Raw genomic sequence first — 18,045 nt, 5'->3', positions numbered from 1 at the left:
TTTCTAAGGGTGCAAATTTTTCATTTCACTCCTCACTACCTATCACAGTTTCGAAGGCCATAAAATGCCAAAATAACACAAACCCCCCCCCCCCCAAATGACCCCATTTTGGAAAGTAGACACCCCAAGGAAATTGCTGAGGGGCATGTTGAGCCCATTGAATATTTTTTTTTGTCCCAAGTGATTGAATAATGACACAAAAAAAGTTTACAAAAAGTTGTCACTAAATGATATATTGCTCACACATGCCATAGTTATATGTGGAATTGCACCCCAAAATATATTCTGCTGCTTCTCCTGAGTACGAAGATACCACATATGCGGGACTTCAGGGTTTCTAAGGGTGCAAATTTTTGATTTCACTCCTCACTACCTGTCACAGTTTCGAAGGCCATAAAATGCCAAAATAACACAAAACCCCCCCCCAAATGACCCCATTTTGGAAAGTAGACACCCCAAGGAAATTGCTGAGGGGCATGTTGAGCCCATTGAATATTTTTTTTGTCCCAAGTGATTGAATAATGACACAAAAAAAAAGAAAAGTTTACAATAAGTTGTCACTAAATGATATATTGCTCACTCATGCCATAGTTTTATGTGGAATTGCACCCCAAAATATATTCTGCTGCTTCTCCTGAGTACGGGGATACCACATATGTGGGACTTTTTGGGAGTCTAGCCACGTACGGCACCCCGAAAACCGATCACTGCCTTCAGGATTTCTAAGGGTGCAAATTTTTCATTTCACTCCTCCCTACCTATCACAGTTTCGAAGGCCATAAAATGCCAAAATAACACAACCCCCCCCCCCCCAAATGACCCCATTTTGGAAAGTAGACACCCCAAGGAAATTGCTGAGGGGCATGTTGAGCCCATTGAATATTTTTTTTTGTCCCAAGTGATTGAATAATGACACACAAAAAAAAAAAGTTTACAAAAAGTTGTCACTAAATGATATATTGCTCACACATGCCATAGTTATATGTGGAATTGCACCCCAAAATATATTCTGCTGCTTCTCCTGAGTACGAAGATACCACATATGTGGGACTTCAGGGTTTCTAAGGGTGCAAATTTTTGATTTTACTTCTCACTACCTATCACAGTTTCGAAGGCCATAAAATGCCAAAATAGCACAAAACCCCCCCAAATGACCCCATTTTGGAAAGTAGACACCCCAAGCTATTTACTGAGAGGCATGTTGAGTCCATGAAATATTTTATATTTTGCCACAAGTTGCAGGAATATTAAAAAAAAATTTTTGCACAAAGTTGTCACTAAATGATATATTGCTCACACATGCTATGGGCATAAGTCAAATTACACCCCAAAATAAATTCTGCTGCTTCTCCCGAGTACGGGGATACCACATGTGGGAGACTTTTTGGGAGCCTAGCCACGTACGGGACCCCGAAAACCAAGCACCGCCTTCTGGATTTAAATATAAAACGCTACCAAAAAAAACTGTTAGCGATCGCAGGGATCAGGCCTGACTGCGATCGCTGCAGTTATGTGTTTAGTGTTTTGTAAGTGACAGTGATAGATCGATACTGCACTTGGGTGGGCTGGGCGGAGGGGCAAAACGCAGGTGCCTAGTGCTATAAAAACCTGGCGGCGAACCTAAAAAAATAACTAGCTTCCTAGCGACACTAATGCAGCGATCAGAAAAACGATCGCTTAGTGACACTGGCAAAAGGGGGTGAAAGGGTTAACTCTAGGGGCAATCAGGGGGTTAAACCTTTATTGGGGGGTGGTAGGGGGCTATCCTGGACCTAACGCTAACTGCCCTGACGGTTTTTACTGTCACAACTGGCACTGAATGCAGTGATCAGTAAATAAATGATCACTGCAATCAGTGACACTGTGACTGGGGGGGAGGGGGGGCGGGGGGATCGGGGGGGGTGATCGAGGGGGTTTGTATGCCTGTGTGTGCCTACATGTTAGTGTATTGTTGGTGCACACTTACTTTCACTTCTCCTCGTAGTCCGGTCAAAAGACCACCCCGAGGAGAATGACATCACTTCCTCCCTGCCTGTGTTTACTATACACAGTGGGAGGAAGCTTCTCATTCGCCAGGAGCGATCGAGAGGGAATGGCCAGAAACCAACGGCCATCCCCTCATCCCGGATCGCTCCTGAAGCGAAACGGACCGCTGCATCCAGCGGGAGGGGGGTCCGATCGGACCCCCCCACCCGCTGGAAGGCAAGCACGTACATGTACGTGCTTGTGCCTGTACATGCTATTGTGATGACATATATTGGCATGCGGCGGTCCTTAAGTGGTTAAAGCAAAGCTGTTGATTTGCCCTCACTAGGGAGATCACAGGTTAGCTTAAAGTTTTCCCCCCTGGCAAACCCCCCCACCATCCTCTGAAACCTGAAATGGACATTTTGTTTTTTGCTTGTGTCTGCTGCCCTCTACTGTCTGAATTTGTAAATGCCTGTAAATATATTTTGTATGCACTTCCTGCCCCTGGTTTATGACTTTGAAACCCCAGAAGGAGGCAGTGTAAAGAGAACATTTCAGCCACATGCCCTGTCCTTGATGCTAAATCCTAAACCAGAAGAGACTTTCTACACTACTAGGGAGGGACTAAAGCGTAGAGTAGATAGGCTGACTCTTCTAGTGTCACACCACAGTTCCTTTCCAGGCTGGTTGGACAACAGTTGGACCGCAGATCTTGCCATACAGTTTCATGCCATTTATATACCTCTCCATATATTCTGCTTCTTGGTAGCTTTCTGAAAAAAGTGGTGGGAAAAAAATCATATTGACAGTGGGCATGGTTACAATACAAAGGGGGTCAGGTTAAAACTTGATCATGGTTTAGGGCATTTTTTCAATCCCTTTATAGTTCACAGATAGGCCATGGTCTCCTTAAAGGGTAACTCCACTTTTGTGGGAAAAAAATAAAAATATTATAACAATTGCTAAACAAGTCATATTAGTAATTGAATGTTATTAAATATTACAGTTCCTTACAAATCTGCAGCTGTTGTAATTTTCTGTAAAATTCAATGCAATATGGCAATCTGGAGACGTTCTGTATACAGATGGTGTAAAGAACGCCCCAGGAAATTTAATTTCCTGCTTGTGTGATTGGCTGACTGATTTTCCCAGAAGTCTGCACTAAGGTAAAAGTGCGATTTCGGGCACCCCCTTCACCAAAAATGTCATTTTTGGTGAGATATTCCCAAAAGGAAATTATGTCTAAAGGGATCCAGACCCTGCCACTTTCCTCATTAGAACCCTGCAAGAGTACTGGGTCATTTACTCACACAGCCACAGGATCATTGGTTGCCACCAGGCATTCTCCAGTGAGGGAGACACAAACTCACACCATCATAGGACAGCTGGACAACTTTCCCCCCCAACTTCCTCCTGGTACTCTCCAGTGAGCTTCTCCAGACATAAACAAACTCCATGGCAGCTGAAGCCTTAGCTGGAACTTCTAGATGACACCTTCAGAAATCCCTTCAGAGATCCCAGGAACTCTGCTTCCCCTGCCCCAGACTATTTATGAACTTTCCTACCACTTTCTGGGCACACCTTTCTAGGGATTGGCTGGAGTTCCATAAATATTCAGACTACCTATCCTATAATTATATAATTCTCTAGAATAAAAGGGGAAGTAATCAGAGCAGCAGCCTGTGAGACACTGAGCAGGCCTTAACAACCAACCCTTGCTCTATTGATTACTGAGGAGCTAAACTACATTTACCTAACAACCTACACTACTCTAGGCAGGTGCTACACCAAGTATTCTCTGTCTTTAGAATTTGAAGTTTTGCCCCTGGAAAAGTCACCATGATTTTAATAAATGTAGCCAGGTGCTTGGCTAAGAATAGAGAGTAAGTGAAACACAACCAAACTGATAAGAGGCATGGAAGAACTCGGCTATGAGGAAAGATTAGAGGAACTGAATTTATTCTCTTGTGAGAAGAGGAGATTAAGGGGGGATATGATCAACATGTACAAATATATAAGAGGTCCATAAAGTGAAATTGGTGTTGAGTTATTCACTTTATGGTCAACACAGAGGACAAGGGGCACTCTTTTCATGCCTAGAGAAAAAGAGATTTCAGCTCCAAATACAGAGAGGCTTCTTTACAGTAAGAGCTGTGCAAATGTGGAATAGACTCCCTCGAGAGGTGGTTCTGGCCAGATCAGTAGATTGCTTTAAGAAAGGCCTGGATTCTTTCCTAAATGTATAAAATATAACTGGGTACTAACATTTATAGGTAAAGTTGATCCAGGAAAAATCCGATTGCCTCTCGGGCATCAGGAAGGATTTTTTTTCCCTGCTGTAGCAAATTGGATCTTGCTTTGCTGTTTTTTTTTGCCTTCCTCTGGATCGGGTATAGGATTGGGTATATGGGATTGTAGGATTTTATTTTTATTTATTTATATGGTTGAACTAGATGGACTTGTGTCTTTTTTTCAACTTTATTAACTAGGTAACTGTCTGCAGCTGCTCTCTATAGCTCTTTGCAGTGCTGAGCTGATTATTGACTGTTTCCAGCTAGAGAAGGGAGTTGCTAAGCAGGGAGAGTTCCATAGTTGCCAACAGTCCCAAATTGTTCGGGGCATTCACGGAAATCAGACTGATGTCCCAGTCTCTTCCCGAAAATCAAGCTCTGTCACGGACAGCTGAGAGTTATCGGTTCACTGTATGGCAAAACATGATTGCGGCGCTGGGTAATCACAGACACTCCCAGAGATCTCTCCCCTACCTCCTCCACCTCCTGCCTGTGTTTGTGGATTGGTCAATAGCTCCTCCTTCAGCAGCTAATGAGGCGGCCCTCTCTGGGAATCACTCAGAGCCTCCAAATGAGAACATCGAGCGAGAGTCGGAGCCTTGCAGATTGATTGGGCAGGTATCGGGGTGGGGGTTCGGCCGGCCCTCCGTCATTGGTGCACGTGAGGCTCAGGCCGCAGAGACAAAAGGAGAGCAACAGGGGAAGGCGGTAAGATACCGGTGTGGTGGCCAATGATACCCAACTCCACAATTTGTGATGTAGTGGCTGTATAGGACATGTACCTACTCTACAACAGACTGACCACCATTCAGAGTATAGTTGTTGTCCATAGCAACCCATCATAGGTTATCCTCTATTCCAACCCATCATAGGTTATCCTCTATTCCAACCCATCATAGGTTATCCTCTATTCCAACCCATCATAGGTTATAGTCTAATCCAAACATGGGTCACCCCTTGTCCCAATCACTTGTCACTCCTCTTTCCAATCATTTGTTACTCCTCATTTCACAAATGTCTCATCCCTCAAGTCAATCAGTAACTCCTCATTCCATTCATGGGTCACCCCTTGTTCCACTAATGAATTGTCCCTCACCCCTCATTTCAAACACAAGTCCCACCTTGTTTTAAACATAGGTTACTTATTGCTCCAACCAGGGGTCACCCCTCTTTCCACTAACGGGGCATTAATCATGGGTCACTCCTTGTTCAAACGATAGGTCATTCCTAACTCCACTTATGGGTCATCCTTGTTCCAAACACAGGTCACCCCTTGTATCAACCATGGGTTATCCCAAGATCCAGTAATGGGTTACTCTTCCTCCCAATTTTGGGTCACAGACTGTCCATTTACACCTGCCTACCTCCAGGTCTGATCATGTCCACTGGAAAAAAAAAGTGGCAGGGGATCTGTCCTCTTCTGTTCAGGTGTATCGAATCAGAGGGTAGCTAGGTGTAAACAGACAGACAGAGTCTGTTTATTTATGGCCAGCCATAGAGCAGAGTGGGCTCTGTCTGTGTCCACTCTGCAGAAACTGAAGAGACATGGATCTGCTATTCGCCACAAACTGATCCCCAGGGGATTTGTGTGCCGATGACGCGATGTGCGTTCCTGACTTTTGTGTCTTCATGACCCACCTTTCCCTCTGCCCCGCTGGCGTCCACATACTACAGACCTCTGTACACTGCTCTACACCCTACTGACCTTTGTATTCTGCCCTACAGACTACCAACATCGCCTATTTAACATTACCACATTCTCCATTATGTAAGTCATCTCAGACTCTAACCACACACCCTTTTAGCCACGCCCAAAATTTTGCGTAATTTAAACCACAACACATTTTAAAGTAAACCACGCCCACAAAATGTATGGTTACGCCCCTAATTAACATACTGCTCTGCCTACATCGTCTTTCTGGGGGAAAAAAAGTGTCCCTAAATATTTTTTTTAAATGTTTGCAACTATGGAGTTCAATAGACTGAGTCAGTCAAGCAGCACCACACTGTGGGAACTGTAGTCCAGAGGAGAGGTTCTACTGTGTTAAGAGTTTTGAACTACATTTCCCAGAGAGAGAGATTGCGGAGAGGAGGGGAAACAGAAGCATTTTTACAGGCTGTGTCACGATCGTTCCACCATCCCGACCGTACATAGGAGACTTACCCGCAGGTTTCCTGTACAAGAGGATCGTCGGTGCCCTCGGACGCGGGTTGGCGCTAACGAACGCACGCGAGTGCATGTAGTCCCTAACAGGCTCACGCGGGTGCGCGTTGACACGAGCGGGTGCGCGACGAGCCGAACGGGCGTACGCGGGGTCACGAACGGGAGCACGGTTACCCGCGGGGGTACGCAAACGTACCGTGCGACCGTTCTTGGCGCCCAACAAGCTATTTAAGGAATCAGCTTCTGTTCCCCAGTGCTGTCCTGTCTACAGCGTTCCTGTGACTTCTGCTGCCAGTTCCTGTGTGTTCCTGATACTGTACCCGGCCTGTTCCTTGACCTTGCTTGTTTGCCGCCTGCCTTCGACCCTTTGCCTGATTGACCTCGCTTCTGCCTTCTGCTCTGTACCTCTGCTGCCCGATAGTTGCAGACCCGGCTCACCTCTGACCACGCCTGCCTACCCACCTGAACTTCAGCACCAACTTCTCCTGTGGTTCCTGCCTGACTACCTGTGCCAGCTGTTTCTGCAGTTCCTGTCCGGCTTCCAGCGCTGGTTGCACCTGCCGTTCCAGTCAGCTACCTGTTCCCGCTGTGCCTGCTATCTGCTACCCTTCATCCTCTGCCTGGCCTCCTGCACCAGCTGGTGGTATCTCCGTTGCTGCTACCCGGCCTGGCACTTGTGTCCTCCGGACTCCTGAATCCCTGTTTCCACCTCCAGGGGCTCTCGAGCCGGAGGCTTACGAGGCGCCGCTCCCTGCACGTTTGGGCTCTCCAACCAGGTACGTGACAGTACAGGACAGCCATGTCCGAGCCCTCGCAGGGAGCCTCGCCAATGGATGAGCTTTGCCGCCACCTAGCCGCCACCTATGTGTCTGAGTTTAGACGCTGGAGCGCCGACACGGAGTGGAATAACTCAGCCCTCCGCTACCAGTTCCGCATGGGACTCTCGGAATCATTAAAAGATGAACTGGCTCGCGTGGGAATCCCTGAAACCCTTGAAGCGCTCATCGATCTCTCAGTCCAGATCGATAGGCGCCTAAGAGAACGTCGTCTAGAGCGTTCTTCTTCTACCTCTCGCCCTGTCTGGATGTTGCCACGGGTTCCTAGTTCCAACCCCCCGGTCCCTCCTGTTCCTGTTCCATCTTCTCCGGATTCGTCAGAGCCAATGCAACTGGGTCTACTTCGCCCATCTCTGACGCCTGAAGAGCGCCAACGCCGAAGAGCCGGTAACCTTTGTCTCTACTGCGGAGAACCGGGACATTATGTTCGCACTTGCCCTGCCAAATCGCGTAAGTGCCTTCTTATACCTCCTGCTTCTCCTTCTACCTTGCCTAGTACCAGTACCACCTCTCATCTGGCTGTGCCTCTTCTTTTACAGTTCTCAGGAAAGACTATCAGCATCAACGCAATTATTGATTCTGGGGCCTGCAGCGGCTTTATGGACTTGTTCTTTGCCTTAAAGAACAACATTCCCCTTCGGCCTAGGGTAAAGGGACTTTCAATCTACTTGGCCGATGGTTCCACCCTAAAGTCCGGACCTGTGACCCAGGAGACGTCTCCCCTTCATGCCATCATCGCCGGAACCCACCAGGAGCTCCTGTGTCTGGACATTATTAAGTCTCCACTTTTTCCCGTTATCCTCGGCATGCCCTGGTTGAAGGCCCACAACCCTCTGATAAATTGGTTCACTGGAGGAATAGAGTTTCCGTCTGCCTATTGTCGTCAGCACTGCCTCCCAGTCGTCAATGCGGACCCTTCCTCACTGTTTTGCTTAGAAACGGACACCGAAATCCGACAGGCTGTGCCCGAGCCTTATCACCAATTTGTGGATGTGTTTATCAAAAAGGGCGCTGAGACTTTACCTCCCCACAGACCATATGATTGCCCTATCGAATTGCTCCCGGGGGCAGAGATCCCCTTCGGAAGGATCTTCCCCTTATCCGAGACCGAGCTGGGAACCCTGAAAACCTACCTGGACGATAATCTGAAGAAGGGTTTTATCCGGCCATCCACTTCCCCGGCAGGCGCAGGGATTTTCTTCGTCCAGAAGAAGGACCACTCCCTACGGCCATGTGTGGACTACCGAGCACTCAACAAAGTCACAATTAAGAACCGTTACCCCCTACCGTTAGTGCCCGAACTATTTCAGAGACTGGGGTCGGCCGAGGTATTCTCCAAACTAGACCTACGGGGTGCCTACAACCTCGTCCGCATTCGTGAAGGCGATGAATGGAAGACCGCCTTTCGTACTCGCTTCGGGCACTACGAATATTTAGTTATGCCCTTTGGACTCTGTAATGCTCCTGCTACGTTCCAACATTTTGTAAATGATGTTTTCAGAGATTACCTAGACCTGTTTGTGATTGTATACCTCGATGATATTTTAATCTTTTCTTCCTCTTTAGCCGAACATCGGGAACATGTGAAAAGTGTCTTGGCTCGACTCCGCCTTCATGGTCTGTACGCCAAACCAGAAAAGTGCGTTTTCGAACAGCTAAGTATTCAATTCCTTGGGCTAATCATTTCAGTAAGAGGAATAGAGATGGATCCCCAGAAAATCTCAGCTATCCTAGACTGGCCCACTCCCTCTGACAGAAAAGGGGTCCAACGGTTTGTAGGATTTGCTAATTTTTACAGGAAATTCATCAGAGGATTTTCCTCCATCATTTCCCCCATCACCGAGCTGACCAAACAGGGTCAAAGATTTCAATGGACTTCCAAGGCACAAGAGGCCTTCAAGACCCTAAAGGACCTGTTCGTATCTGCCTCAATCCTAAGACACCCCGATGCTACGCTGCCTTATATCCTGGAGGTGGATGCCTCGGAAGTGGCCGTTGGGGCAGTGCTCTCCCAGAGACAGGGGCCTAAGTCACTTTTGCATCCGGTTGCCTTCTTCTCCCGCAAGCTTTCGGAAGCGGAGCGGAACTACGACGTCGGTGACCGAGAACTGCTGGCAATCAAGGCGGCGCTGGAAGAAGGGCGCTACCTCCTCGAAGGTGCTTCCCACCCGATCCTGGTCTATACTGATCACAAAAACCTAGAGTATCTTAAATCGGCCAAGAGACTGAAACCAAGACAGGCCCGGTGGGCACTCTTCTTTTCTAGATTTGTGTTCCACATCACGTACAGGCCGGGATCAAAGAATGTTAAACCCGATGCTCTCTCTCGAATGTACAATGAATCAGTGGAGCTCCCTACTCCTGATACCATTCTTCCCCCAGGAAACGTTCTCCTGCTTCAGGAGAGCATACTTTCCCAAATTAAGCAGGCCTCCAGCGATCCGGCTCTCCCACCTGACATTTCTTTAACCTCAAGAGACGGTCTTCTTTGGCATCAGGACAGGATCTACGTTCCCCAAGAAATACGTGCCGCAGTTCTCAGCTCCTGCCATGACCACCCACTGGCCGGTCACTTTGGGGTGTTCAAAACCACGGACTTGCTCCAACGCACGTTTTGGTGGCCAGAAAATGAAGAAGCACTGCAGGGAATACGTGGAGGCATGTACCACATGTATCAGGAATAAAGGTAGCAAATCAAAGGTTTGGGGCTTGCTGAGACCGTTGCCCATCCCGGATAGACCTTGGAAGATGATATCCATGGACTTCATCGTGGAACTGCCTCCCTCTGAAGACTTCTCCACAATCTTTGTGGTGGTAGATAGGTTTACTAAGATGGCCTACTTTTTGCCTATGAAGGGGACCCCTTCAGCCACGGAGATGGCTAAGATCTTTATTAGAGAAGTGATAAGGCTCCACGGTATCCCTGCTGACATTACCTCTGATAGGGGGGTACAGTTTACGTCCAGGTTTTGGAAAGCTCTCTGTGGGGCCCTGAAAATTGAGCTTCACCTTTCTTCGGCCTATCACCCTCAAACCAACGGCCAGACCGAGAGGACCAACCAAACGCTAGAGCAATATCTGCGTTGCTTCTCTTCCTTCTCCCAGGACGACTGGGCATCGCTCTTGCCATTAGCAGAGTTTGCATACAACAATTCCATCCATTCTGCCACCAAACAGTCCCCGTTTTTTGCAAACTTTGGCTTCCACCCGCTTTTTCTACCCGGTAATCTCCCTGAATGCTCAGTGCCGGCGGTACAGGAAGACCTTAATTTTTTCGAGAGCAACAATAAGATCCTTCAAGAAACTCTGGCTAAGACTCAGGAACACAATAAAGAGGTCTTTGATAGGAAGAGAAGAGGGGAGCTCGACCTCCAGGTCGGGGACCAGGTCTGGTTGTCCACGCTGAATCTGAAATTAGCTTGCCCATCTAGGAAGCTGGGCCCGAAGTTTGTGGGTCTATTCCCTATCGTAAGGAAACTGAATGATGTGGCTTTTGAACTAAAACTCCCGGAGTCGTTTTGGATCCACCCGGTCTTTCACGCCTTGTTACTTAAACCTGCGGTCCCGGACCCCTTTGCCGATCGGAGTGCCAACCCCCCGGAACCTGTGATGATTGATGGAGAATTAGAATATGAGGTCGAGTCCATTCTGGATTGCAGGAGAAGACAGAATCAGACCCAGTTCCTGGTTAAGTGGAAGGGATATGGCCCTGAGGAAAATTCATGGGAACCAGAGTCCAACCTGCATGCGAAGAGGCTGATCCTTGCTTTTAAGAGGTCTCATCCGGATAAGATGACACGGTTGGGCATCCGGAGGTTGCCCCTTGGGGGGGGGCAATGTCACGATCGTTCCACCATCCCGACCGTACATAGGAGACTTACCCGCAGGTTTCCTGTACAAGAGGATCGTCGGTGCCCTCGGACGCGGGTTGGCGCTAACGAACGCACGCGAGTGCATGTAGTCCCTAACAGGCGCACGCGGGTGCGCGTTGACACGAGCGGGCGCACGCGGGTGCGCGACGAGCCGAACGGGCGTACGCGGGTACGCGGGCTCACGAACGGGAGCACGGTTACCCGCGGGGGTACGCAAACGTACCGTGCGACCGTTCTTGGCGCCCAACAAGCTATTTAAGGAATCAGCTTCTGTTCCCCAGTGCTGTCCTGTCTACAGCGTTCCTGTGACTTCTGCTGCCAGTTCCTGTGTGTTCCTGATACTGTACCCGGCCTGTTCCTTGACCTTGCTTGTTTGCCGCCTGCCTTCGACCCTTTGCCTGATTGACCTCGCTTCTGCCTTCTGCTCTGTACCTCTGCTGCCCGATAGTTGCCGACCCGGCTCACCTCTGACCACGCCTGCCTACCCACCTGAACTTCAGCACCAACTTCTCCTGTGGTTCCTGCCTGACTACCTGTGCCAGCTGTTTCTGCAGTTCCTGTCCGGCTTCCAGCGCTGGTTGCACCTGCCGTTCCAGTCAGCTACCTGTTCCCGCTGTGCCTGCTATCTGCTACCCTTCATCCTCTGCCTGGCCTCCTGCACCAGCTGGTGGTATCTCCGTTGCTGCTACCCGGCCTGGCACTTGTGTCCTCCGGACTCCTGAATCCCTGTTTCCACCTCCAGGGGCTCTCGAGCCGGAGGCTTACGAGGCGCCGCTCCCTGCACGTTTGGGCTCTCCAACCAGGTACGTGACAGGCTGTAAGGAGAAAAATGCTCTATTGCTGAAGTAGGAGATCAGAGAGTGCACATTGATGTCCAGAGTACACCATTGTTGCTGCATATTGGCAGCCTGAGCGGGATCAGGAAGGACTTATCGCTGTGTGTGACTGGACCGTGAGCTGCTGCTTCGGTCATTTACCATCTGCTGTTGGACAGACTAAGCCCTTTAGAAAATGACTAAACAGCTATCTTGTAGTTACTACTGCCTGCAGGTTTGAATGTACTCATGTGCACCACTGGGAAAACTGGCCCCCCAACGCTAGCCATCTGAAGAGATAGGACCAAGGACTGCCTTCCCTATAGCTGCTCCACAGAGACCTTTGCCTATTGCTTATATTAAGATCTATCTACACTGCAGTTATTGCTTCTATGTACTGTTTATTGCTGACTTTGATGATTCATTAGTTAATTCCAGTCTAGTGGTACAGAATTTTATGGCACACCATTTATTCAAACCCATATCAATACATTGAGTTAATTTACCACTAAACAGTCAGGTGTCTATTTCCTGGTACATAGGATTTACAGTTGAGTTAAAGTGTCACAATCAGGCGTCCGGCTTGAAGACCAGTTGCTATAGCAGTTGCAGGACTACCATTGACCAGCAGGATAGGTACACAGGCAGTCACCCTGGCAGATGACACAGGCTCACCTGAGGTGCGGGTTTTTAGTACGAACCAGTGTTTACCAGAGCTCCTGATGGAGATGGATTTAGCTGCATGCTAGTACCAGGTTGCGGTCCTCAGGTTTGCCCCACAAGGGTGTGAGCAAGCCAGGGTCCAGAAGCGGATGAGCAGATAAGGATCAAACAACAGAGTGGTCAGTAAACAAGCCAAAAAGTCAGTAACGAGTAGTTGCAGGTTAGGATCAGGCAGTCGAGTAGTCAAGGAACAAGCCAAGGGTCGATCAAAAGTGGTAGCAAAATACAGATGGCAGCAGGGAAGACAAGAGCAACGCACTGGCTGGGAAGGCACAATAACCTGGCAAAGAGGAAGTGCTGAGACAAGGCTTATATAGGAAGTTCATGGGAGGAGCAAGGAGTTCAAGGTTCAACAGCAATCGAGACACAAGGCAGAGTTATGCAATGGATCAGATAAGATTGTTCAATTGATCCAGCAGGGCACTGTCCAGCATCCCAGATAGCTCCGTGGTATGAGTCATCGCCAGACACTGAAGAGGTGCCAGGTTCAAACCCAGATCCTGACAGTACTCCCCTCGTTTCAGGACGGCCTATGGCTGGGTTTGTGAGGAAACCTCTGGTGGAATTCTCTTGTTAATCTAAGGGCATGAACATTCTCCTCAGGCACCCAAGAATTTTTTTGTGGCCCATATCCTACCCATTGGACCAGATATTGTAGCTTCTTTCTAAAGATCCTGGAATCAAGAATTTCCAATTCTACTTTACGCTGTACCTCAACAGGTGGAGGAGGTGGAATAATTCTTCCAGAAAAGGGATTTTCATTAAATGGTTTGAGTAGTGATATGTGAAAAACAGGATAAATTTTCATACTATCAGGAAGTTTTAAGTTAAAGGTAACCGGATTGATTTGAGCAGAAATCTTAACTGGTCCTACAAACTTCTGGCCCAGCTTTGCAGGCAGAACATGGACCTTCAAATTTTTGGTTGATAACCAAAACTTTGTCACCCACATTAAAGGTAGGGAGTGATCTGCGATGTCTATCAGCAGCCTTCTTGTAACATTCCTGGGCCTCCCTCAAAGTTTCGATCAATTTCTCTTGAATCTCCGGCAGAGTAGTTAATCTGTTGGTAACAGAAGGAATTGGAGTTGAGATAGGGAGATCAGGAATAAAAACTGAATGATAGCCGTTGTTTGAATAAAAATTACTTTGAGAAGTGGAGCTGTGTTTAGAATTGTTATATGCAAACTCTGCTGTAGAAAGATAATCCACCTAGTCATCCTGAAGATAACTGACAAAACATTGAAGGTACTGCTCCAAGCTTTGATTGGTCCTCTCGGTCTGACCATTAGACTTGGGATGAAAAGCAGAAGACAAATTAACTGTTACACCTAAGGCTGAGCAAAAGTGTTTCCAAAATTTTGAAGTAAACTGTACTCCTCTGTCAGACACCACATCGTCAGGAATTCCATGTAGTTTAACTACTTCTTGAACCATTAACTCAGCAGTTTGTTCAGCTGAAGGTACCCCCTTAACAGGTATAGAATGAGCCATCTTAGTGAGATGTCAACAACGACCAAGATAGCTGTCATTTCCTTTGAGGGAGGTAAATCTACCACAAAGTCCATAGAAATTGAGCCCAATGGTCTTGATGGAACAGGGAGTAGCTGGAGCAACCCCAAAGAAGAAGCTCTGGGAGTCTTACTGCATGCACAGGTCAGGCATGAGGCCACATAGTGTTTGACATCTTTCTTATAGCTGGGCTACCAAAAGGAAAGTGACAAGAGCTCTTCTGTTTTGGAAATTCCAAATGCCCAGCAAGTTTTGAGTCATGAACCAACCTGAAGGCTTCAATCCAAGAAGATTCGGGTACATAGAGACTATGTGCATGAGTCCAAAAGCCATTCTTGTACACAATATTAATAACCATAGGCGGATGATTGAAAAGAGGGTAATTTTCATACTCCTCGTTTAGGAGACTCAAGATTGTCTTGAAACCCGTGGCCCCTATGAAGTTCTTTTGAGGCAGGGTAGTACATTCAGGGTTGTCTTCCTGGCATGGTTCAGTCAACATCCTTGATAATGCATCGGCCTTACCATTCCTTGACCCAGGTCGATACAAGATGATAAAATTAAACCTGGATAAGAACAGTGACCAACGTGCGTGTCTAGAAGACATCCTCTTGGCAGAACTAATGAATTCTAGATTTTTATGATCAGTGAGAAAAGTTACTGGATTCTTAGCCGATTCCAGCAGATGCCTCCATTCAGAAAAGGCTTCCTTAATTGCCAGTAACTCCTTATTCCCAATGTCATAATTTCTTTCGGCTGATGACATTAAGCGAGAGAAATACGCAGAAGGATGAAGCTGCATCTTTTCTAATTTTCACTGAGAAAGGATGGCTCCCACATCAGAGTCTGAGGCATCCACTTCCACTATAAAAGGAACATCAGGATCGGGATGTACCAATATTGGTGCAGAAGTGAAAGGAGTCTTTAGTTTAATAAAAGCAGTCTGTGCCTCAGCTGACCACACAAAGGGCATCCCTTTCTTTGTCAGCCATGTAATTGGTGCTATCACTTTAGAGAAGTTTCTTATGAATTTACTGTAGAAGTTGGCAAAACCAACAAATCATTGTATCTCTAACATTCCTAGGGGCAGGCCAATCCACCACTGCTTTGATCTTCTCAGGATCCATGCTTACTCCTTTAGGAGAAATAATATATCCCAAGAACTGCATCTGGGTTTGTTCAAACTCGCATTTCTCCAATTTAATATAAAGTTGGTTCTTTCTTAGCCTTTCAAAGACAGTGCAAACATGTTTGCGATGTTCCTCCAGGTTATTAGAAAAGATGAGAATATCATCCAGATAAGCAATCACAAACTGGTCTAATGGGTCTCAAAAAGCATCGCTGATGAAGTGTTGGAAAGTGGCAGGGGCGTTGCAGAGGCCAAAAGGCATAACCTGGGACTCAAAATGATCATATCTGGTTCTAAAGGCGGTTTTCCATTTGTCTCCTTGATGCATGCGGATGTGGTTATATGCCCCCCATAAGTCTAGTTTTGTGAAGACTTTAGCAGAGCGGAGTTTTTCCAACATTTCAGAGATGAAAGGAATTGGATAGCGGTTTTTAATAGTGATTTTATTAAGGTCCCGGTAGTCAATGCATGGACGCAAGGTGAAATCTTTCTTTCAAATGAAGAACAGGGCTGCCCCTGCAGGAGGTGTTGAGGGTATAATGAAGCCCTTCTCTAAATTCTCATGAATCCATTCCCTGAGAACCTTTAATTCAGGTTCTGAAAGATTGAAAAGGCGACCAAAAGGTATATTTCAGTCCCTGGAAGCAGTTCAATGGGACAATCATATGGGTGATGAGGAGGTAACTGATCGGCATTCTGCTTATCACAGACATCCTAGAACTCATGATATTGCGGAGGCAGGTTGTCATATGACTGCGTAGTAACAACATCCACCTGTGATTCCTTAACCGGCAAAGAACTTGTTTGACAAAGGTCTCTACGGAATTCCTCGCAATGGGGGGATGTAAAGTTTATAATCCATGTTTCATAGTTGATGGAGGGATTATGGGTGGAAAACCAAGGAATGTCCAGGATGACAGGAAATTTGGGTGATGTAATCAGCTGAAAACTGATGGTCTCACGATGGTTAGCCTCAAATTGCAGTACCAAAGGGACTGTTTCATGGGTAACAGGTCCTGAAGTTCAGGGTGAACCATCGGCCGTCTCCATATCAATAGGAGCAGACTTATTTCTTGTTTGGATATTATTACTGTGGGCAAATGTCCATAAAGCTCTCTCCAGACCCAGAGTCCAGCAAAGCAGAGCAAGGAATTTCAATACCATCAGAGATGAGTTTAAAATGAGATATTACAGAATTGACTTTATTCTCATCATAAATCAATGGGGAGATCGACTGGGTAGAGTTTATTTGTTCAGGCATGATCACATCAGTCGCTGCAATTGTTCCTCTAACCTTGTTAGAACAGTTAACTGCGTAATGCCCAGAGTCCCCACAATATAAACACAGGTTTTCTGAACGTCTTCTTTCTCCTGAGTAGAAATGGATTTCTTCATTGCATCAACCTGCATAGGTTCAGCTGTGTCAGAATCTGGAGAAACTCTTGGATCCTTCTGAATAAATTGACTAGCAGAGAAACGCATGCCACCATTACTTCCAAACATTCCCAGTTTCTACTTCCACCTTTCTGTAAGTGTTTGATCAATTTGGATACATAGTTGGATGAAGGCCTCAAGATCATTAGGAGTCTCCACTCTGGCAAGCTCATATTTTACCTGTTCAGAAAGCCATTGGCAGTACTGACTTTTTTGCGCTGCTGAGTCCCAAGTGGTATCTGTGATCCAACGTCTGAATTCAGCTGTGTACTCAGCAACAGAACGTTTACCCTGTCGTAAACTATGCAACTTTGCTTCAGCAGTAGCACAGCGGTTGGGATTATCAAAAACCTGATTCATCGCAGCCTCAAAAGTCTGGAAATTATTTAGCGTGGTACTGTCTTGTTCTATATAAGGGAAAGCCCAGGCTAGCGCTTCCCCAGTCAGAAGGTTGATAACCAACATGGGCCATATTTGGAAATATATGCAACACTGGTTAAGAAAACCTCTGTAATGTCAGTGATCTCCATTTAACTTGGGTGGGCGAGGCATATGTGCATTAGCATCATCTCAAGAATGTAGGTCCAGCAACTGTTTTTGCAGAGCACGGATCTCTTTGTGTTGCCCTTTCACCACACTTTCCAGCAAATTTTTCTTGGTAGATGACACCAAACTCATGCAGCTCTGCAATTTGCTGCCATTTGCTATAGCGGCCTCCATGTTTTAGGCCAGGTTATTCTGTCACAATCAGGCATCAGGTTTGAAGACCAGTTGCTATAGCAGTTGCAGGACTACCACCGACCAGCAGGATAGGTACACAGGCAGTCACCCTGGCAGATGACACATGAGGTGCGGAGTCTATGTACTAACCGGTGTTCACCAGAGCTCCTGATGGTGGAGATGGATTTAGCTGCATGCTAGTACAAGGTTGCGGTATCAGGTTTGCCCCACAAGGGTGTGAGCAAGCTGGGGTCCAGAAGCGGATGAGCAGATAAGGATCAAACAACAGAATGGTCAGTAAACAAGCCAAAAGGTTGGTAATGAGTAGTTGCAGGTTGGGATCAGGTAGTCGAGTAGTCAAGGAACAAGCCAAGGGTTGATCACGAGTGGCAGCAAAATACAGACGGCAGCAGGGAAGACAAGAACCTGGCAAAGAGGAAGTGCTGAGACAAGGTTTATAAAGGAAGTTCATGGGAGGAGCAAGGAGTTCAAGGTTCAACAGCAATTAAGACACAATGCAGGGTTATCCAATGGATCAGATAGGATTGTCCAATAGATCAGGCAGAGAGCTGTCCAGTATTC

General features: G+C 47.0%; 1 protein-coding gene across 2 annotated transcripts in view; it reads right to left on the bottom strand.

Annotated features, from left to right (window-relative positions):
• Window positions 1–18,045, bottom strand: part of LOC143956160 (uncharacterized) — a 482,654-nt gene that overhangs the window by 116,082 nt on the left and 348,527 nt on the right. The window lies entirely within an intron of this gene.

This window comes from Lithobates pipiens, unplaced genomic scaffold (assembly GCF_037356315.1).
Source record: "Lithobates pipiens isolate NorthernLeopardFrog02 unplaced genomic scaffold, aLitPip1_a1.2 Scaffold_35, whole genome shotgun sequence".
Classification (NCBI taxonomy): domain Eukaryota; kingdom Metazoa; phylum Chordata; class Amphibia; order Anura; family Ranidae; genus Lithobates; species Lithobates pipiens.
Note: the sequence above shows the minus strand (reverse complement) of the source record. Positions and strands in the feature narration are given on the sequence as shown.